The sequence below is a fragment of the Aedes albopictus genome, chromosome 3, assembly GCF_035046485.1.
Source record: "Aedes albopictus strain Foshan chromosome 3, AalbF5, whole genome shotgun sequence".
Classification (NCBI taxonomy): domain Eukaryota; kingdom Metazoa; phylum Arthropoda; class Insecta; order Diptera; family Culicidae; genus Aedes; species Aedes albopictus.
The window spans coordinates 402,602,245-402,625,968 of NC_085138.1; the positions used below are offsets into that span (position 1 = coordinate 402,602,245).

General features: G+C 39.5%; 1 pseudogene; it reads left to right on the forward strand.

Moving 5' to 3' along the window:
- The first annotated feature begins 625 nt into the window (after positions 1-625).
- On the forward strand, positions 626-20,124 carry LOC109417133 (small ribosomal subunit protein uS9-like; annotated as a pseudogene).
- Positions 20,125-23,724: the final 3,600 nt, after the last annotated feature.

Genomic DNA, 23,724 nt, shown 5'->3' on the forward strand with positions numbered 1-23,724 from the left:
TCGTCATTCACACAATTTCACCACGCCGACACAGAGTGTGCTTCGGCCCAGTCCTCAGTAGTCGGTAAGCAGTGATCGCGATCGGTTGGGGATCCGGTACGAAGTCCCTCACGTAGCAGTGCCAGTGGGGTAAACCTAGCAAGCAGTGTAGTGTATGTGTGCAATAGTAGAATCAATAAGCATTGACTAGACTAGAAGGTGTGATCGAAAGATCCGGGAGTCTGTGAGCGAAGTGATCGCGAATCCGTGTTCGGGAAGTAAACTTGGCGTACTTTAATGATCGTGTGGGCAGATTCCTGAATGTTTGGGAGCAGAAAAAAAGTTAAGAATAGAGTGCCTATCATTACGACCACTACAACCTCTCAACTGTGTTGAAGTCCGCTACGGTTGATTATTATACGGTGTGAATAGACGAAACGAGCGGGTTTCGCGTTTCGCGAAGATTTGGGGATAAAGTGTGAGGCAAGCCAGCCAAAGGAAAAACACAACAATGGCGTAATTATGGGGTTAATTGTGTTCCGCAATTGTCACGTTTGACGGCGTACCGATCGCGCGAGAGGGAAAGAATGAATGAACCATGCTCGTGACGCTGGCTGCTGCTGCTGCTGAGTGAAATGTAAGTGACATGGTTGGCGATGTAGGTTGGGAACTGTGTGTAATTATTGCTGACTGGGATCGAATTTCGAACGAGGTGCAACGAAACGATGATTGAAGTGATTGAATTCTTTTAACGGTTGATGGATTGCGAAATTTTATAATTTGAGAGTTTGAGCCAGCAGTGGATCAGAAGAAAAGTTTTTTTTTTTATTTCGAGAAAAGCGATACACATTTGCAAACCAACCACTAGTGAAGTTGGTTAGTATGTTTAACCAGAGATAAAAAAAAAAGAAAAGAGAAATCGACGTGAAATGCCGTACTTTAAATGCACAAGTTAGTACCCTCTCGTCGGACGGTACGGTTGGATTGCGCTGCTGCAGCTGCTGCTCGTGTTTGTTATTTATTTTATTCCTACATACCAGAGACCGGAGGAAGGTAAGAAAAGTTGCTGTGTAATGCAAACAAGTTGGAGTAAACTATGAAGTCACGACGATGGGTAGAAGGTCTCTTACCCGCAGCAAGAGTGACAATGCTCAAGAGACCAAAAATAAGTATGATGCCTACAGTTTCTTGAAGTTATGCGTGACTCACTAGCTGAAACATGGCGCAACACGATTTGTTCATGTGTAGTGAGATTGTTTCATAATTCAAAACTCGAAAAGAAAGGAAATTAAACTTTAGAAAATCACTATTTCAACATTCTCTGAAAAATTTAATTTGGAATACTAGGGTAAATCGCCAATTGTTGCACGACCAAAAATTTGCCGCCTCATAAGAGAAGCATTGATTGTGAAACAGTTGACGAGATTTTAAGAAGTATAACAATTGACGATTTACCCTAGGAAACTGTGAATGGAGCAAAATTACATCCAAATTAAGCTACAAAATGAGATACTTCGTGATCTGATTAAAATTATAAAAGTTTCTTTTTTATTCTTCTTTTTATCCTTCTTCTTCTATATCTTCTTCAATATCTGATACTTCTTATTTTTATTCTTTGTCCTTCTTTCTTACATTGTCTTCTTTCCAAGGCTCCCAAGAAACAGAAGTAGCTGAATAACAGTTTCCTAAGCTAAAGTTTGCTAAATAGTGGTTTGTTCCACTTTTATAAAGTTTGCTGGGCTTTTACAACTCGTGCTGATTTTACGTTTACTCAAGTCATTCTTTTCTTAACCCCGTGATCAATTTTCATGTAAAATTTTGGGTGGAATTTAAATTTTCAACGGAACCTTCAGAGTAATGGCACAGGTTTGAAAAATCAGAGGATTATGGCAAGATTTATGAAAAAATGATTGAAGCTTCTTGGTGGTTTTTAAAGGTATTTTTTTTTTTTGTGGAAAAACCTATGGGGAAATTTCATAGTCGAATTTTGCACAACCTTTTTGAGAGAATCATTCGTTTTACAGACCGTAAACGTCGTAAAAAAACAATCTGATTGATTTTCTGATACAATGTATCGTAAAATTTCTGAAATTCCTAAAAATAATGCAGTTTAAAAAGTTTTGATAAAACTCATTATGAAACAGTTTTAAAATGACGGAATCGACGGATTTCCTGAATCAGTTATTATTCATTAATTTATTTGAACTTCAAATTCATGATAACACTGAATCAACATACGCCATAATACTTGATTTGCAGCTGCAACTCTCCAACCTCGGTCACGCCCAACACTCGCCAGATCACGCTCCACCTGATCCGCCCATCGTGCTCTCTGCGCCTCACGCCTTCTTGTACCAACCGGATGGTTAGCAAACACCAACTTTGCAGGGTTTTGTCCAGCATTCCTGCAACATGCCCTGCCCACCGTATCCGTCCGGCTTTAGCCATTTTCAGGATGTTGGGTTCACCGTAAAGTGCAGCGAGCTCGTGGTTCATCCTTCTCCGCCACACACCGTTCTCCTGAACAACGCAGAAGATCGTCCTTAGCAGGCTTGTGTGCTGTGTAGAGTGCTTGCAGGTCCTCCTCGAGCATCGTCCATGCCCCGTGTCCGTAGAGAACCACCGGTCTTATTAGCGCCTTGTACATGGTGCATTTGGTGCGGGGGTGAATCTTTTTTGGCCGCAGTTTCTTCTGGAGCCCGTAGTAGGCACGACTTCCACTGATGATGCGCCTTCGTATTTCACGGCTCACGTTGTTGTCAGCCGTTAGCAAGGAACCGAGGTAGACGAATTCTTCTACCACCTCGAAAATATCCCCGACTATCGTAACATCGCTGCCAAGGTTTGTCCTGTCTCGATCAGTCCCACCTACCAGCATGTACTTTATCTTAGCCGCATTCACCACCAGTCCGACCTTTGCTGCTTCACGTTTCAAGCGGCTGTACAGCTCTGCCACCGTTCCAAATGGTCTAGCAATAATATCCATATCATCCGCAAAACAGACAAATTGGCCGAATTTCGTGAAGATCGTACCCCGGCTGTTGAGCCCGGCTTGTCGCATAACACCTTCCATGGCGATGTTGAATAGTAGGCAGGAAAGTCCATCACCTTGTCGTAGTCCCCGTCGAGATTCGAATTGTTGGATTGTTCACCCGAAATCCTTACGCTGTTCTGCACACTGTCCATCGTTACTCTTATCAGTCTGGTAAGCTTCTCGGGAAAGCTGTTCGCGTCCATGATTTTCCATAGCTCTGTGCGGTCGATACTGTCGTATGCTGTCTTGAAGTCGATGAACAGGTGGTGCGTTGGGACCTGGTATTCACGGCATTTCTGGAGGATTTGCCGTACGGTGAAGATCTGGTCCGTTGTCGACCGGCCGTCGATGAAACCGGCTTGGTAACTTCCCACGAACTCATCTACTTTAGGTGACAGACGACGGAAGATGATCTGGGATAGCACTTTGTAGGCGGCATTCAAAATGGTGATCGCTCGAAAGTTCTCACACATTAACTGGTCGCCTTTCTTGTGTATGGGACAGATTATCTCTTCCTTCCACTCCTCCGGTGCTCGTCGAAGTGTTGCTTCCACCTTTCGATCACCTCACGTTTGTCAGTCACGTCAGGAGGCTCCCGTCCTTATCCCTGCAGATTTCGGCTTGTGACACGTACCCTTTGCGGGATGCGTTGAGCTTCTGGTAGAACATACGTATTTCTTGTGAACGGCACAGCAGTTCCATTTTCTCGCACTCCGCTTCTTTCAGGCGGCGCTTTTTCTCCCGGAAGAGACGGGTCTGCTGCTTCCGCTTCTGTCTGTATCGCTCCACATTCTGTCGGGTACCATGCTGCATCATTACCGCCCGCGCTGCGTCCTTCTCCTCCAGAACCGCTCTGCACTCCTCGTCGAACCAATCGTTTCGTCGATTCCAGCAGTCCTCTAGAGGGGCCACATCCAGCACACCCTCATCCGGCAACGCTGCCTCGAGATTCTGCGCGTATGCGGTGGCGACATCCGGTTGCTTCAGTCGCTCAGGATCGTACCGGGGCGGCCGTCGGTACTGTACATTGTTAATAACGAAGAGTTTTGGGCGCAGTTTGACCATCACCAGATAGTGGTCGGAGTCGATGTTGGCGTCACGATAGGTCCTTACGTCGATAATGTCGGAGAAGTGCCGTCCATCAATCAGAACGTGGTCGATTTGCGATTCCATTTGTTGTGGTGATCTCCAGGTGTAACGATACGGGAGGCTGTGCTGGAAGGTGCCACAAATGGCCATGTTCTTGGAGGCGGCGAAGTCGATGAGGCGTAGGCCATTTTCGTTCGTCAGCTGGTGGGCGCCGAATTTTCCAATCGTCGGTCTAAATTCCTCCTCCTAGCCTACCTGAGCATTTAGGTCCCCTATGATAAACTTGACGTCGTGGTATGGGCAGCGGTCGTACCCGCATTCGAGCTGCGCGTAAAATGCGTCTTTGTCATCATCAGTGCTTCCGGTCCGGGGTGAGGGCTGTGCACGTTTATTATGCTGATGTTGAAGAATCGGCCATTGGTATCGGTTCGCATTCTTCTCTTGGCTCGCAGGGCCTGACACCAACCCACTAACCCAGGGAGCTGGGCTTACCTTCTCGGAAGCTACGGGTTCTGCATTGGCATTTCCTCCAACTACAGTGCTAAATAGCTAAGCTCAAGCATCAGTCTTCGCCGGGGGTGGTGTTTTTAATGGGCGCCCAGGAGATAATATTTTACCTGAGCTTCCACCCCCCTTCTTATTATTATTAATCAACAGAAAAATATGTAACCTTCTGTAGAGTCATGGTAAAATTTTGGTTTAATTTCCAATCGGGGACCCGTTGTCTGAATTGCAGGCACAGCTACTGAAGGATTTCTTGGTAGAATTCTTGGAAGACTTTTTTGCAAAACACTTGAAGAAATCGTTGAAGCTTCCGAGATCCTAAGATTGAGGACATTTTTACTGAAATTTCTCCCTGACCCCAGTACAATCCGGAATATCTCCGGAATGGTTCAGGATATAACATGACCACTTGAGTGTAATAAACTAGCACCAATTTATGATCGATTAGGGGGACCTAAAAAAATCGGATGAAAATGTGCAGAAGATATTAGTCCATGAATTACTCAAAAAGTTTCTAAAAATCTTCATGTTATTCTGCCGCAAGATCTTTCAGGACTCATTTTAGATTTTTATTCAGGATTTCTACCCTAACGTTTGCTACATTTTTTTATCATTTTGAGTACCTTTCTTTTTAAGAAAATACTCAAATCTAAATACATCTTTAGTTATTTCACAATTTCTCTAAACCCTGCATACTTTCTTCGAAAAAAAAAAAACAAGGACGAGAACGAATCTGGAGCAACATTTGAAAAGAGTATACTAGCATTGGTAAACAATGACTTCGCACGTCGCTGATGAGCCGCCATCAACTTATTCACTCAAAATAAGACCGTTGTCAGGAAGAGCAAACATCGATCTTTCGGATAATGGTGTTTGTTTGCGTCGGCGGGCTTCTGTTAGGCTCTACGAAGTATTTTGGAAAAAGGCACAAGACCTCTAGGACCTTTTTCAAATGTTTCTCCTGAAATTGTGCGTAGAACTGCAGGAATATGGTTTCTTCGGCAAAATTTTATGGAAAGACAAGGCCTTATAGTTGATGGGCTGATTTTTTCATGGTTTTGCCACTACATGGTGGTACAGGTACTCTTCGATACAACGTACAAAAAAGTTCTCTTTGTACGTTATATCGATGTGTACGTTATATCGAAGCAGAGAAAAATGCAATATTTTTTATGCTAGTATTGATGTATTCGACGTGAAATTGATCCCAAATAATGATTTCGGTGAAATTCACAAAACCAATAATGAAAAACTAGATTTTTCACGAAAAAGTAATTTCGTTATTTGTGCTTCGATATAACGTTCATTTTGCTTCGATAACATACACCTTTTTTCCAAATTGCGCAAATTCTGGGCAACAAGGCTAATGCTGCAACAAAACATTAATTTGAGTGATTTCGTAGTTTATCTAAGGGCTATTCCTGGGAAAAATTAAATTTTTCAATGTTGTACGTTATATCGAAGCAAAACGAACGTTATGTCGAATTCGCTATATCGAGGGTACGCTATATCGAGGGTACGTTATATCGAAGATTACCTGTAGTAAGAATGCAAATTTTATAACTTACATATCATAGGATCCGGCAAAAGTGTTCGGCTGGGTAAGAACTTACACAAGATGGGCCGTATGATTCGAAATTCTACTACTAAAGGGCATTCAAAGTTATAATTTCATTTATCTCTGGGTCCTGATTTTTTTAGGAAGATCGTTGTTTTGGTAAAGATGTTTAAAAGATCAAGGGTTTTCAATTAAATTACTGTTTAGTTCGAGTTTCGGCCACTAGGTGGGGCTAGTTCCAGTTTTGCAAAATCATGCAAATTTGAATTACTTGCAAGAAAACGTTCAATTAGCTGTAATGTTTTATCAAGTGCAGCAGAAATTCTAAAATTTTAACTGTTATTTCCTCAACTAGTTGAATATAAGTGATACAATTGGGATTAATAGGTTGACTCGTCGCAAAGTTGGAGAGTTCCTAGTGAAAACTATCAATTTCACTTCCGTTCATTGAACGACTATATCTTTAGTGAACCAAACTAAATGAAATTTTGAACATTTACGACTAACATTCTTATTAGCTCTTTATTATGGGGAAATTCAGCCCGAGGCTGGTTCATCCCTGACTAGCATTATAAATCAATACATATAATATTGGATATTTGATTACCATTGGACTCGACTAAAATATGACCAGAGGGTTAAAAGCTACAGCAGGTTGAACAAATTTCAATAGATTCCAATGATTTGCGAGCTATTGCAATTTTTTAACTAGCGCCACCTCATGAGGGAATTTTGTATCAAATGTTAATTAAACTGTAAGCTCTCTAGCACATAACATAAGTGGAACTCTATAGCCAGAACGAGGCAAAAAGTTACACCTTTTTTCCAGCACGCGGCACTGGTATATCTAGTATAGAAGGCATCAAACTGTTATTGATAATGGTAAACAAAACACATCTGATCCACGCAGTAGTGCAGTTTTAGCAAAGATCCCAGAAACGAAGACTGGCAGCTGGGACTTGCGCAAAACTCGCGGCTTCAAACCCACTTAGGGTAATTGTTCCCTTCGTTGTGGTAGTACCTAATGTTGCGGTAGTGGCAATTGAGCACTTTTTCGACTGAAATGTTTCCAAAAGGCATTTTTAATAGATGTATTATGCTTAAATTATGAGATTGCACCATTTGTGTGCTTAAGATTTGCCCAAAACGCAATTTTAAAAAAATATTTTCCTTAATTTTTTTTGCTGCTGTGTTCCTATTGTTGCGGTAGTGTTCCTAATGTTGCGGTATCCCATATGATTTCAATGGGATACCGCAACAATAGGAACCAAAATTAAATTTTACCTCCATAATAGGAACAGTGTGCCTAATGTTGTGGTAAGCGATTTATGATCGAAAACAGAGAGAAACGATAGTTTTTTATATTTTTCCAAGCAAATTTGGATAGAAAATTACCAACTAACGTTTTGCAACCCTTCATTAGATGGTACGATCATTGTTTTTAAAATGAATTTACCTTAATACCACAACGATGGGCACACTTACCCTACTCATTCGGTCACAAAATGATTAAAATCAACGCAATAACACATCCACGTAACGGGTGGTCACTAAATAACGGGAATGCTTTGAATGTGCTCTTAAAAATATATGATCTTTAAAAATGGCAATCTGAATTTAACTATCATAAAGGTTTAACAATGTACGTCCATGGAAAATATAAAATTTAAGAAAGTTCAACGTAGTAATTTGTACAGTATTTTTTTGCAGTGATGTTGGAGAAACTGCTTTGTACGACTTTTCAGAGTTTACTTTCACGCATTTTCTGCGTCTGTGAAATCGTTGGTCAAAAAATAAATGGTTTCTCAGCTACCTTTAGCATCTACACACTCAAACAGTAATAAGAAAAAATGGGGATACTGACTTGTTTTTTTTTTTTGCTTTGGTTGTAGCCTTTTCCCGTAAATGACATTTATAGAAATTTTCAGAAAATGTTATTTTTCTGTATCACCAAAACGTGTCGATGTAATTTGTGCACTGCGGTTCATTGTTGAACTTTTTTTGTGCTATTTTTTTTATAACGAACCATTTACATGTTGTTCAATGTGTAAATGTGATTTGATGTAAATATTTGATATTTAACAAGGCATTCTATTGATTTATCCAGCCCATGTCACAAAAGAAGATTTTATTATGTGAAATGATATCATGCTTATTGGTTTTGCTAGTTTTCCTCTATTTCCTTCAGGATCTGTTTCTTGGGATGCCGAAATGTGGAATTCATTCAAAACCGGGCGGGTTCTAGTTTTATAATGGTTTACTATTAACTTTTTTTACGGTTGTTTTGAGCAATCAGTAGAGCCGTTCAAGGCGTTTTGGTAGTGCTTCCTGTTTCAATGTCGTTTTCTGCAGAACAGAATAAGTTGACACAAAATAAAAAATACGTTGACTTTGTGGATAGATAGACGATGGTTTTGTCTAAAAAATGTTTACTCTATGGACGCTTCTATTGTTTTTAATCAGCTGCTAAAAGCATTCCCGTTATTTGATGGCCGCCCGTTACCACATATCAATTTTGGCGTTTATTTGAGCGGAGAAAAACGTATTCTAGACCAATGCTTTGTAGTTTCATTACAATTTATATTTTTAATAACATCCACGTGCTGCCAGTCTAGATCTATGAAGTCTTTGCTTTACTTCACACCAATGAAAGATGATATTGCTGTGTGCATTCGAATTGCAAATATCAAATGCGGGAGCACCAAATGCGGTAAGATTTTCTAACAAGTAATCCGATGTCAGTGGGAGCTTTTGAATCCTAGGTTGGCGGTGGTTTTGACTATGGTTGCTTAGTTGCCTTTGGTGACACTGTGTTACCGCGTTTGGAACGCATTTGGGCATCGTTTGCATCTTGAACGCACACAGCAATACGTGTTTAAAAACGGTATGGTGATAATGGTATAATGCATTTGACATTTTGGTGCCCTCTATACCAGCACACGCAACCAAAAAGGCTTTAACTTTTTCAACCAGAGTTCCACTTATGTTATGTGATCGAGGATTTCAGAAAGCCCTAAGTCGCCAGAAATGTGTTTGTTTACGCAATGATGATGAGGCCTTTTCAATTGTTGGTCTTGATATGAGTATTTGCATGCTCAGTAACTGCATCTATATGCGGAGTTCCGAATCAAATAATACATCATCTGTAAGTTATTGACCTACCCAACAGCTTTACCGTAGATACCATCTAAATTTAAAATTTTAAATCAAACGGTCCATCATCAAAGAACACTTAATCCTAGAAACAAATTTGCCGAAGACACCATATTTTTATGTAGTCCGGGTCTTGATGTATACACTACCCGTCATAAGTACGGACTCACAAAAAGTATTGCAACAATATTGCATCTTCAGACTCTAGTTTAATTTAAAAACACTTCACTAATACTTTACTTTTGCAAAAGAAAATAAAAAATGAATAACTCTTTAAAAGAAAAACTAGAAAGGACGAGCAAATTCCTTTTAATTCTACTACTGTGCTTATCTTCGGACAGATAGGCCTATTTCGTCTGTGACTTACAGACTTCTTCAGTGTCAAGTGCTCCAAAACCTGAGGAATTACAAGGATGCTGTCTTCAGGAAAGTTATTCAAAAGACCAAAAGCAACAACTTTGCTGAAGCCGGCATTTGTGTAGGTGTTCTGGTTTTTGAGATATCGAGGTGAGTCAGGGTGATGCAATATTGTTGCAATACTTTTTGTGAGTCCGTACTTATGACGGGTAGTGTATGTGATCAAATACTTAATACTTACATGCTCACTAGCGACACCTATGTGTGATGTTTTGAATTAAACGTTTCATCATCTATAAGTGCCTGACCTACCCAACAACTTTGCTGAAGACACCGATCTTCTAACAAGTAAGGATCATATTTATGATACAAAAAAATCAATTTTTGAGTCCAAATTATATCCAAAATGGCCCATCCTTTAATGTTGCTTTCATAGGGTTAAGGACAGCTTTGTGAAGTTCCCGAAGTTGCAGGAATTCGCATTTTTATAATGCGTCTTGAGCTTCTAGGAGATACAATCCCTATGATTCATATTACATATGGCGAAACTCAAAATAGTCAAAACAAATAGTTATTGTTACGGCTGTAGATCCCGTGTTGTTATTTTATAGTCACTATTGATATTCTAGATCTAGAAGCTCCAATGGGAGCATCCATAAATGATGTCTCGTAGCAGATTTTCTAATACTTAATACATGGTTCGTAGTAAAACCAGAGACTCCCCCTCTCCCCTAAAATGCTACATCATTTGTGGATGCGTCCAATAAACATAATTGATATAACGAACCTCTATATAATCATAAAAGAAACTCTAGGTGCTCTAGATCATACACTAACTGTCAATAATATGGAATCGTTGCAATACTCAGCATTGCACCATCCAAAATAAGGAGGAAAAATGGAGTAAACCTAGAATCGATTAGGTTATGGGTTCGAGTTGCATTTTCAAAGATAACACTGCTCGACAAAATATTACAAAATTTGGTGTTATGGGATGAGAAAAAAAAAGATCAGGAGTTTGGGACCCTAGAAGTGTCATAGTGAAAAAATTTAAAAAAAAAATATTGGACCGAGCCTTCACAGTTTAAAACCAAAGTTTGTATGGAAACTTGGGGTGTTCAATAGATATGTGCATTATAACGTGCCGTGCATATTTTTAGGCGATTTGGGTATTTGGGTTAGTTTCGTTATTGTCTAACGCCCAAATATATGCACAGCGCGTTCTAGTGCACGTATCAATTGAACACCCCAAGTTCTCCATACAAACTTCGGTTTTGAACTGTGAAGGCCCGGTTCAATATTTTTCAAAAATTCTTTCACTATGATACTTCTAGGGTCCCAAAACACTGTTATTTTTTTTCTCATCCCATAACAAAACCTAGTGTTGAACTGTGTAATTAGAGGGGTCATAAGTGATTTGTGTGATAAGTGATTTCAAAGACCTGTAGTAATCACATTTTAGGGTGATGCAAATTTTTTTGGTGCTGCAATATTCAGTATGACTGCTGCAATATGTGACTCCATATTTATGGCGGGCAGTGTATATTCTAAAATTCATAACAGTTCGGATGACCGAGAACATCTGATCTTATAATATTTGCTGAACTTTCAAAAGATGCATTTTATAAGATAGATTGTTTATCGTAACTAGGTATGGAGATCAAAAACCCATGTATTTTCAGCATAGTCTTGCTTAATATTCTACGTGCTTAGCGGTTGCACTATATAATCCCAACTAAAGTATAGTAACCGATTATAGCAACTGCTCGCTAATTAACTAAACTAGCGCACCAATGCGATGCGATGATCGCATTGCCTTTCTTTTATTTTCCCAAGATCACCACGCTGGCTGCTCGCTGGTATTAAACTCTCGTTTGCCATTGGTTGGTTGATTTTGTGTATAGTGGTTCCAAAGCATCTCTTGGAACTATACCTAACTATTGACTGGGAAACGTCGCTCGTTGGTGGTGCGGTGATGTTTGTTGCTCACTCACGCGCTGATGGGGGTTTTCCTTCCGCTTTCTAGGGCAGTGAAAAGCATGCTGGGCTGTGCGATTTATTGTTTGGTTCGTTGGTGGTGGCCCATCACGACGAAAATGTCGGTGAAGACGAAGACAAACTAGAGCATATCGGAAATGGTTGGGCAGTAAATGATCATCGGTTTGTTGTGTGGGGAAATGTGGGATTGAGTTCCCTTTTTTTTCGAAAGCCAAAATCAATAATAATGTATTGACTGAACTATAACGCAATGTGTCCCTGCTCAAATGATCTTCTTCTTCTTCTAAGGGCTGTAAGTTCCCACTGAAACTTGGTCTGCCTCTCTTCAACTTAGTGTTCTTTAAGCATTTCCACAGTTCTTAATTGAAGGGCTTTCTTTGCCTATCATTGCATGAATTTGTATATTGTGAGAACAATGATACACTATGCCCAGGGAGTCGAGACATTTTTCCCGACCGGGAATCGAATCCGTCATCTCCGGATTGGCGATTCATAGCATTAATTATACTGGACATCCCAACTCAAATGATCTTACACCTTTTTTGTCTCAATGAAAAATAACATAACATGATCGTTTGAACAAATCGTGCATGAAGTTGCAAATACAAGTAAATCGATAGGATCTCAGCAAGTTCCATCTCGTCGACTACCTTATTTTTTTCCATTTCTGCCCAAACAATGTATTCGTGGCCAGTGGCCACAGATCATTTGCTGCTAGCTATGTGGCACATTTTCTTCACATTTCACTCGCTGTTTACTATTCGCATCGAGAAACGCACTCTCATACAAGCCGTGTGCACGTTTGTTGCTTACTTTTCACACCGAACAACATACTTCCGGCAAGGGATCTTCCAAATCTAGCCATAAATAATAAAGATATTGCTTAAGGTTAATTGACCACTAGCGGTCGTTACACCGGTATAGCCAAATCAGCTAGTCTTAATACAACGGGAGACAATGACATAAGGTTGAAATCAACTTCGTCATATGCGCTAGTTTCCGTCATATCAGGTGAAAAATAGTCAATAATTACAGATATTTCAGCTTACCTTCGCAATGACAAGTGTTTAGATTATGAGCGATCAAACCAACTGGAGTAGACGGTATGTTTATTCTTTCTTTATAATGAACTGACTTAGATACAGCTGCGGAATCCTGGGTAGAAGGAAAATCAAAAGCACCCCCCAAAAAACAGATACGTTTCTAGCTCCCGGAGCTCAGAGCACCCACGCGATCTTCGGTTAAAATCTTCCCAAACCGATAGGCATCAACGTAACCGTTATACCCAGAAACCCATGTCAACCCTCGTTTAACACGGGAAACATAGTTTTAAAATTAATGGACACCACTTAAATATTCATACCCCACTGACATCACAGTAAGGTTACATGCAGGCCATTTCCTCTGCAGTTTGATTGACATAATAGACATCTGCCGGGGAGAAGGCCCTTCGGGGCGATGACGACTCAACCATTCACCAGAGATCATTGCTCCAACCTAAAAACCGGTGCGATGCGTTGATGTCCACGCAACAAACAACTACGGACGAAAGGGTCCAACATAAAAAAGTCGGTGGTGATGTAGGGCCTGTCCAACTCACCAACCAACATGAGCTCTTCGGGGCGCAACAACAGGGCTCGGCTTCAGTCAAGAGAAAGTCTTTCGCGTGTTGCTTCTTTCCCATCACGACGACGAGACGTTATTACTTTTTAGCCGTTTTTTTACTTCCATGGGCCCCTATCTGCCTCTCGGCGGTAGCGATCGGTCGGTGGGTGCAGTAGTGTAGTCTTTCTTCCCCAACGATTGAAAGTGAATGGCAACCGTTTGATCTTGGCATGTGGATGATGGTTGGAGCTGGCGGTACGGTACGATACTCAAATAGATCGGATACCCAATGCAACCGATAGCAGGGTAATGGGGTTTGTGGAAAGTGTCGGATAGAGATGATTTGCAATTAGGTATGTGTGAGAAAAATGAATTTACGAATAGTCAAATATCGCAAAATTCATCAATGTGGTGAAATCCATAGGTTGGAAAGCTGGCCAATGCTTAAAATAAAATGAAATTTATCTCTAACCAGCAATGCTTCAGCAATTTCTGCATTGTTTGAAACGGACTGGATGGTCTATGGTTACCGCTTCTAATTCCTATGAAGAAGTTCCTTCAAAGTTCCACACTTAGTATCTTTGTTTTCACATATATAACTCATTAATATTTATAGGTTCATGGTGATCATCGCTAGCTAAATTAGTCATTCTTTTTCTTTCCAACTTGGACCATATTACACAATCTACCACCCTATGCCTACCATATGGTAATCCACACACCAACGTAAAGCCCTGTCTAACATCTATTTCCCAAAAAAAATCGACATCTGCAGTAACTTGCGCAGACGCTGTGAAAATAAAGCATAGGATTAGGATTTTATCTAATTCCCGTCTATCTAAGCACCAATCAATAACACTAGTTTACAGCATTTTTGAACTCGGTAAGCTGATGATCATTTTTGGTGTAGAATCATGCCCTGAGTTCGAAAACGCGAAAGAAAAAAATTACAGTAGAGCGGAAATTTTTTCGACTTTCCATACAAGGTTGATGATTTGAAATCGATTTTTGTTCTATTTTTAAGCAAAGTCGCTTATTTCAAACACCTCATTCTCCGTAATCAATCCGATTGAGCTGAATTTTTTACTGTAACTCGCCTACATATGATTTGTCAAATAAGCGTCGAGAAAGAATTTTTAAGTTGTTTTTTTCCTATTGAAAAAAATACATTTCTTCAAAAATTTTTGGGAATTTTGTTAAAATTTAAGAAGATCGTCCCTAAAACTCGCCAATATCTTGAATTTCATCAATCTGACGCAAAACCTGTATTCAGATGATCGAATGGTATTGTATTCAGCTTTTAATTTATGGAAAAAGATTTAAAATTGGTTGAACAAAACGCAATATATTTGAATTTTAGTAAATTACATATTTTGAAAAGTTGCAAAACTTGATATTGAGCTAAAACTCCAAAACTGTTCTACTTTAAATTTTTTTAAGGTTGGTTTCGAAATCAGCACTAAGTTGTGCTTAAAAAATTTTGGTCGTTGACAGAAGTTCACGACTTTCGTTTTATTTTGTAAACTAGTGTAATGATCGAAATTTTTCTTGCACCTCGCCTAATGTTTGGTGGCCAATGTTGTATCTATTACTTATTTATAAATAATCTTCCATGTCATGTAAAAAAAGGCTATAAATTAACTACAATTACCTCAAAATGATAAGATTGAATAATTGTTCCGCGATTTCTGTTTCCGTCAAGTCCACGTCTATTTCGGGCACAACCTGAATTTTATTACCGATACACCTTCTACGTGACACTATGGTACTTGGTACATACGATGGTCAGAAATTATGATTAAATCGTGGGTAATTATTCGAAAAGTTGGTCAAATTCTTCGAAATCCAATTCAAATGATGTGTTCAAAGTACTTTAAATTAAGATGGGTATAGTCTTAGAATAATGACCATCATATTTCAATTAATATTTCTGCCCACCAGATCATTTAACGCCATAGCAGAAATCTTTCTCTGTGCTTGTGAAATACGATGTTTCGTATGCAGAAAATCCAAGCACACATTTGCTGGCATCTTCCCTAGACGCAGACAACTTGTTGTTTATATTTTACCGACGGGAAAAAAGTGATTTATTGAATCAATTGAACAGATTTTGCTGCATTCTCCAGCTGTGAAATCCAACTTTGAAGTGCCACAGAGCTTTTGTGGGGTGTGAATTGAAAGTTGGCTCAACAAATGAATCTGGCGAAGTGAAAATGGAGCGGTGATGAAGAACGATTCGGGTAGCTGCTAGTTTTGGCGCGGTTACCTTCGTCGTACGCAAAACGATTAAAATTTACAACTCAGTGGAATTCATACGTGAAATATCGCGTAATTACGCGTAAATATTCAATTTTCAGTGATACAGGGACTGGTTACTGGTAGTCTACATCATTTTGCTTCCATTTGATGAGCCATTGGCAAAGGTAAGTTGGAATTTATGTAATTATTGGCTAGCTTTCGTCTGATATGACGGGAATTAGCGCATATGATGAATTAGATTTCTATACTATTTCTAGTAAAAATAAATAGATTCATTAAATCTCGCACGCGTAATTCCCGTTTTTTGACTAAGAATACAGTGACCGAGCAAAATACCTCTCCATGTAAACACACTTTTGTGTTGAAATGACATTGTAAAAAGTTTCTAATCAACGTTTTGACATGGTAACAATTTATTGGTGTTGTTTTGGTGAAGTTAAAGTGAATTAGTCACGCCATTCAGTTATAAAATGGAAATAATGAAAAATAATCGAAGGCACATGGTAAATGGAGCCACCACGGTGACTGGCAACTTGATAGGATATATAAATAATTAATCAAATTAAACCCCGGGTAGTGGTTAATTACTGACGATTAAAATGACGTTTGACAGATATAAGAGATAGAAGTACTGAAAACTATAGTGAAAAGGTGTTCCCAGAACATCTGAACAAAAATCTTAAAGAGCAAAATATGAATGTTCCACAAGAAAATTTCAAAAAAAAATATTTCAATACTTTTACTTCTTTTATCAAGCTTACAAGCCAATATCACACGTGTGATGCATCTAAAAATTGTTCGTTAGGAAATTTTTCAGGAAGAATTCCTTCAGCTGCTTATCTTAAGCTAATTTATAAGCTTAAAGTAGAAAGAAGTCTTCGTTAAGTTTAGGGATAATTTGAATAAGAAAGCGATAGGCCAGAGGATATTCTTATTAAATTTTCAAAAAAGTTTCATAATGGGTAGCTCTCGCTGAGGCAGGCCAAGTTCCTATGCGAACATCGAGTCATAAAGAAGAAGAAGAAGAAGAACTCTTGCTGAGACCGTTCCACTATTTACACCTTGTCTTTAAAAATGCTTAAGGTGGCGATTTTCTGAAAGTCCTTGCCAAAAAAGTAATAAAAATGCATTTGGTTACTCAAATTGATGGACCCCCCGTTAGTTAGAGCCAGAACCATTTTTGCAGAACCCTCGATGTCAAATTTTGGCGTATTTGAACTCTTATAACTCGAAAGTTTCTTTTAAAACTCCCTCAAAACGAAAAGTTGTCGAAAAGAGGAAAGATAGAGCTACTATTTACAATTATAAAAAATTGGGTCGACCATATTGATTTTGGCCGCCATCATAGATGTTTATACCAAAACTTTTTTTAACTATATTGGCAACGACCAATTATCAAAAAAATTTTACATCAATTGAAAGCTGAGACCTTTATACACAACATATCAACAAATTAGAGATGTAGTTTTTCCTATTAAAAGTTAAGTACCCATTAGACTGTTTGTCAATTGAGCAAATATTTGTCATTTTTAAACAAATATATTTGACAAATAATGTAATGGCCAAATATGTTTGACCAAATAAATAAGGGGAAATATTTGGTTGTTATTTGCAATGCATAGACAAATAATCGCCTACTTGTCGATAGTCAAAAAATTTGCCAAAGACAGTTGAATTACATTTCTGTTTTCGGCCCCATTTTCTTGTCTTTTTTTGTGACCGGGATTGAGATTGTATGGCAAAACCCCAGACAGAGGATTTGCTTTGTCACCCCGAAAGTATCACCAGAAGAACAATTCCATCACCGGCTGGGGGCCGCGTTAATCAGACGCCCAAATCGTCATCGAAAGACCCTCTTCACCGCTGAAAGACTCGTCGTAACAGTTGTTACGCCTCCAGAAGATCCACTTCGCCGCCCGCCGGAAGGACTGCTTGGCCACTCAGAAGACCATATTGTTACCAGAAGGTCCGCTGAGTCGGCCAATTTTATCGCTGGAAGGTATGGGACGCAGGAGAGTCCCATTTTGCCACCGACATCTGCTTTGCTGCGGGGTGCTCCGCTATTATACCTGGAAGAGCCGCCACAAGTCTCGCTTCGTAAACTCAAGGAACGCTGACTCGCCTTTGTACTCGTGTCACTGCCGTAAGGTCCAACGTCTCTGAGAGCCCGTCTCGTCGCCACCCGCTTTGTAGCACAGTGAGCACCTACGCTGTCCTGCCTCGTGGTAAACTAACTAACGGTCTACGAATGATTGACGTCAAATAAAATAAATTTCAAGGTCAAGCACCATGCCCGCCGCTTACCAAATCCCGTGATAACCAAAGTCCATCCTGTCACCGCCGTTTTTGGCATCAACACTCGTCTGCCATCGCATCAGTGGAACTCTACTGCCTCAGCCGGCGAGCCGAAGAAATCGACCAGTTGTGTGCCGTTTCATTCAAGCCGTCCATTAAACTTGTTAAGTTGCAATGTCAAAGCATTTAAACGAAGTATCTACCATATTGTTTTATTATTTTGGGAAAACCGGAAACATGGATAAAACCTTTTATCTTAAATCAGCCATTGGTCATGATATAGTCAACAATACGCCATTTCTGCTAGAGTTGCTTTTGGATTTTTTTTTCAGGATTTTTTGTGGAATTCCTGCAGATTGCAACAGACATTTCTCAGTGATATTTCTTTGACTTTCGAAATTTCTTGATAAGGTCCTTTTGGTATTATTCCTAGAACTGATTCTATGATTTTCAGAATTAACTCAGCAAATTAACTTAAAATTTATTCTTCTATTCTTCTAGAAGTTATGTCCAATAATCCATAAGGATGAACTACTGAAAGAATATAAGAATTACTCCAGAAGGATCTTTTTGAATGATTCCAGAAGAAATTCCGAGATCAGAAATCTCATAAGAAATTTAGGAAGAATTTCCAGAATGGATTTCTGATTGATTGATTGATTGATTTATCTTTATTTGAGAGACTTTCAGCCCTTGGCTGGTTCGTCTCTACAAGAATGGATTCCTGAAAATATCCAGTATGAAACATCAGAAGGAATACCGAGAAAAAAGTCTTGGAGAAATCTAACATTTTTGAGGAACGTCAGAATGAACTTTTAAAGGAATCCCAGTAGAAATATTCGGTATGATCCCAAAAGGAATTTTCAAAATCTCAGAAAGAACTACTGGATACATTTTAAAAGCGTCTCAAGGAGAAATTTCTGAAAAAATCTCTGAAAAAAAATCTGAATGAATTTTCAGACCGAATTCCAAAAAACAAAACAAAAAGGGACTGCAGGTAAAATACCAGAAGAAAATCCAAAGAGAAATCCTCGTAAGTATTCTTTGGAGACTTTCAGATGGACCTCAATGAGGTATCCCGAAAAAAAAAAATCCAGGAAGAAAATTCCGAGAGAATAATAGATCGAACTATTGGAGGAATTTCAGAGGGATCCCCACTGCCGTGTGTAGCATAGATGTCCAATGTTATATGGGAAACCCTATTAACATGGGACAACTATGCTGCACACGGCTGTCCAGAAGAAATAGAAAAATATGAGGTTTAAAATGTCGCACATCAGGTTCTAACACTGTTCAAACCCTAGTCAAATTTCGGGGGTATCAGGCATCAAAATATGGCAAATGTAATCTAAACTGTTCCAACCATCATTCAATGGGTTTGATTCGTAAATTCATCATGTTTAATGAGTCGTAAGCCACGTTCGAAAACTGATCAAAAACTGTCAACTTGGCAAGGTTGGCCGAAAGAAGATTTTGTGTACATAAGCGGATATCGTAAAGGCACGCAAGGAACCTATCAAGGCTGTCCAGGTTTTCGAACGCAAAAAAAAACAACCACCACCCCAAGTGTTGCAAGGGTTTGCTACGGGTGAACGGCTGCTCGCTAGACCAGACCGAACCCAAGATTCTGCAGTATATGCTCCAGAAGCTGCTGCTGTTGCTCGGCGAGGAAAAGTTTGTCAGTGATCCGCGTTTCCTGTGGTGGTCATGTCACCCAAGGCTACGCCTTCCGCCAATTCATTCCCAAGCAGCTGGTTTCTTTCTACAAGAAGTATGTGGATGAAGCCTCCCGCAAGGAACTGAAGGATATCGTGATTCCTGGCCGTACTCTGCTGGTTGCCGATCTCCGCCTATGCAAACCGAAGAAGTTTGGAAGTCCAGGTGTCCACACTCGTTACCAGGAATCGTTTAGTTAAACTCTTGAATTTGGTTACGGTTTTTGTTTTGCTCTGCTGGTCGTAGTTATTTTGTTGTTATTTCTCAGTTCGATAAGTGTTCCATTGTCTGGCGCAATTTGAAATTAAAGAAAGATCCAATAATATCACCCATAGGACCAAAAATGCTTCAATAACTGTATTTCGTAAATGAATGAAGTTTGATATTTATGTCGAAGGGCAAGTTTGAACTCACTTTCACCGAACACAGCACTTGTCAAAGCTTTTGATCAAATATGTTTGTGTCAAATATTTGATCTCCGATTACTGTGACAAATATATTTGATCCGATTTGATCAAATATTTAGCAAAATTTAACGAAGCAAATATTTGGCATCATAGCAAACAGTCTAATGGCACCTTTATCTGAAGTTTTGTTTGTGAAGAATTAATTGATATGCTCATCTCAAAATCAACAAAATGGTCACTTTCGCTTACACTTCTGGGCCCCTCAAATGCACTGGAACCTCTTTTTATGCACATGGCCGGAAATTCATAAATTTATAAAAAGATATAAAAAGAAAGAAATATGTGCATAAATGAGTTTGGGCTTTAATGATGGAATCTTGTTCGCGAGAACAAGTCTTGCTCCTGGGCATATGAGGTGGGGCCAAGGGGGTTTCCACAAAGTTCCCAGAGAGCCCAAAAAAGGGAGTTCGAAGGGACTTTAGGGGCGTCTCAGAGGGTCGTTTCAAGGGTTTTAAGGACGTTCTGTCAGAATTTGGTGCCGTTTTTATGGAATTACGGGGAATTCAAGGGCCTTTCAATTGTATTAAGGGGCAGTTTAGGGACGTTTCAAGGGGTCTTAAGGGCAATTCATGGGGTCTCAAAAGCCTTAACAGGGCGTTTCAAGGGGTTAGAGGGGCATTTCAATATATTTCAGAGTCATTTCACAGAGTTTCAGGATGTTATGAAGTAAATTTATAGGTCTTTTAACATAATAATACGTCATTCTTGTAAAATTGAGTTCAATGTGACGTAAACAATTTGTGAATAGTGCATCATAACGTTTCATATGATGAAAAATTCAGTTAAATGTGACTGAAAATTACGTCACTTGGGCGTTTAAATTTACGTCATATGTGCCGTTTGCATATGTGGATCCAAGAGATGCAAATTTACATGAATTTTTCTAATTGTGTAGAGGTTTTAGGGGCATTTGATAACATTCCAGGGGTGTTCCAGGGGATTCATGTGCGTTTCAGGGTGTTTATAGAGCCTATTTAAGGCGACCAAAATAGTTTCAGAGGCATGACTTCAAGGGCGTTTCAATGAAATTACGAAGGTTTCAGGGGCGTTTCTAGGCATTTCAGATCCAGGGGCGTATCCGGGGGTTTCCAGAACACATTTAACCCTTTTTAGACGGTATTTTCGTTTTTCTGCGTTAAATCAAATGGCATTGCAGAGATTTTATCTTTTGAAAGTGTGATAGGATGTCTGAAAATCCTCTACAACTTCCTCTTGAAACCCCTTCGGACCCTATGTAACGCGCCTGAGACCCTCCGAAACCCCCGAAAACGCCTCCGTAACGCCTCTGAAGCCCGCCAGAAATGCTCTTAAACTTCCTTGAATGTTTCAAAAATCACTATGTAGCCCCGTCGGACCCATGTAACGCACCTGAGATGCTCCAAAACCCCCGAAAACTCCTCCGTAATACTTCCGTAACGCCTCTGAATCCCGCAAAAAATGCTTTAAAACTTCCTGAAATGCCTCCAAGTTCCCCCTTAAACCTCCCATATGCTCCGAAACCCCGAAAACGCCTGCGTGACGCCTCTGAATCCCTCCGAAAATGCACTTAAACTTTCTGAAATGCCTCAAAGATCCCCCTACAACCCCCTCGAGCCCCATGTAACGCACCTGAGACGCTCCGAAGCCCCCGAATACTCCTCCGTAACGCCTCTGAATCTCGTGGGAAATGCTTTAAAACTTCCTGAAATACCTCCTTAACTCCTCTTAAACCCCTAGTAGGGGTACTAGTAGGATTCGGAATAAAGCGACGCTTGTTCATTTCTGGAGTAATTCCTTGACTAAATTTTACACACATCGAGATAGTCCAAGAAATTTCTTGCGATGTGTGTACTACCCATAACAATTTCATGATAGGTTCACATTTTTTACTGGAAATATGACGTACAGTTTTGTGATGATTCAATTTGAAGTAAGAATAACAAAAAGTTCCTATGTCGAAAGAAAAAAAATAAAATTTGTTGGAGGAAGGGAAAATTATTGCTGAAAATTTTAACAATCACTTGATCATAGGTCGACCAAACCATATTTGGCAAAAAAAAATGGACACCGCTATGTGGCATACCGAGCATTAAAGCGACGATCTACATTCCCCAAACATAAAATCTCCATAACATGTAGAAATCAATCGGAGTCAATTAAAATTAGCGAACCTCTGATGTGCAATAAACAGACAAACAATCACCAGCACAGACCAAGCTAAACTGAGTAAAGCTTGAAGTGTGGGAAAATCCCGTAAACGTTGATTAACAATTCAATGCTGTAGCGGATGATCGCTATCGGCGATAGTCGGATTTAGGCTTGTCCGCAACACGGTGGAGGTATATTTCTCATATTAAATTATCACAGCTATTAGTTTATGACGTTCATAGTAACCAAATAACTCTAGGAATTTGAAAATAATATTTCAAAAAATATCAAATTTAGACTGAATTTGAAAAATACCAACTTTTTTTGCTTTGACGGACCTGTCTATTTTTATAATTCTTTCTTCACCAATACGCAGAGATGGTGGAGTTGAGAAGCATTAATTACTGGCGGTAGAATGTACCGATAGCAAGTGTTTGTATTAATTTTTGCTAGCTAGTTGAACGAACAAAAATATGCATGTATGCTTCCCAACGTACTTGACCTGCCTGTCGGGAAGCTATCAAAACTCAGAAGTTCACTTATTTAAACGAAACCTGATGAAGCGCTTCGATGTAAATATGTACGTTAGGATAGGCCGCAGTTAGGCTTTGACGGCAACGTGCTCTTTCCAGTCGCAACCTACACACTAAACGCTTTCAGCAATATTTTGCTGAATTTTGCCGAGCTGAAGGGTCCAGCAAATTTTTTTGCTGAACTTTCGGCAAAGTTTGCTGAATTTCAGCAAAACGTTACTGATGATCAGCAGAGTTTACTGAACAATTCAGCAAATTTTGCTGAATTTCAGCAATTTTTTTGCTGAAACCTTCAGCTCGGCAAAATTCAGCAAAATTTTGCTGAAACCCTCAATTGATTTTTTGGTGTGTAGTAAAAGCACAGTTACGATCGTGCAGTCTTCTTCAACTACCTATGTTGAGCTCTGTTGTCGATGATGACTGTTTTAAGCCTGACGCAGTTTGGCGAAATAAGTCACATATCAACAACAGCCGAGTAGATGTGACTCATTGTTTGGTAATTTTAGCCTTGATCGTGGTTTGGGCTGAGCACACAGAGAATGCCATAATCGTTTCGAGTCGATTTGCATAAGAACGGCATTCTCTTGTGGTCGTAAAGCTGAACTGGTGAATCCATCCATAATTGATTTGATGGTGGATCGTGCCACCCGAAAACGAGAAAACTCTCTTTGTTTGACAATAATGGAACTTTTGCTGCATCATCAGACAACTAAGTTGGCGAAAGGCAGTCAAGAATAATAAAAATTTAAGGGAAACTCGAGACGATTTATTCCCGCTCCAGTACCTTGACGTTGATATCGAACTTGAAAAAAATCTTATTTTCGTAAGACATATATGAAATGGAAACTTGCTCCTCCTAACTGCCATGATGGTGATTCAAAAGTTTCGCCAATAACATTAGGCGGGCGTAACTACATCAATCGATGTTGTCTTGCAATCATTCCAAGGAATAGATTAGGTATGCTCAGTATTAGATACATTCTATGATCTAGTCCGGCAATGGATAATTATGACTAAATATGAGTAAGTAACGGCAAGAATAATAAAAAA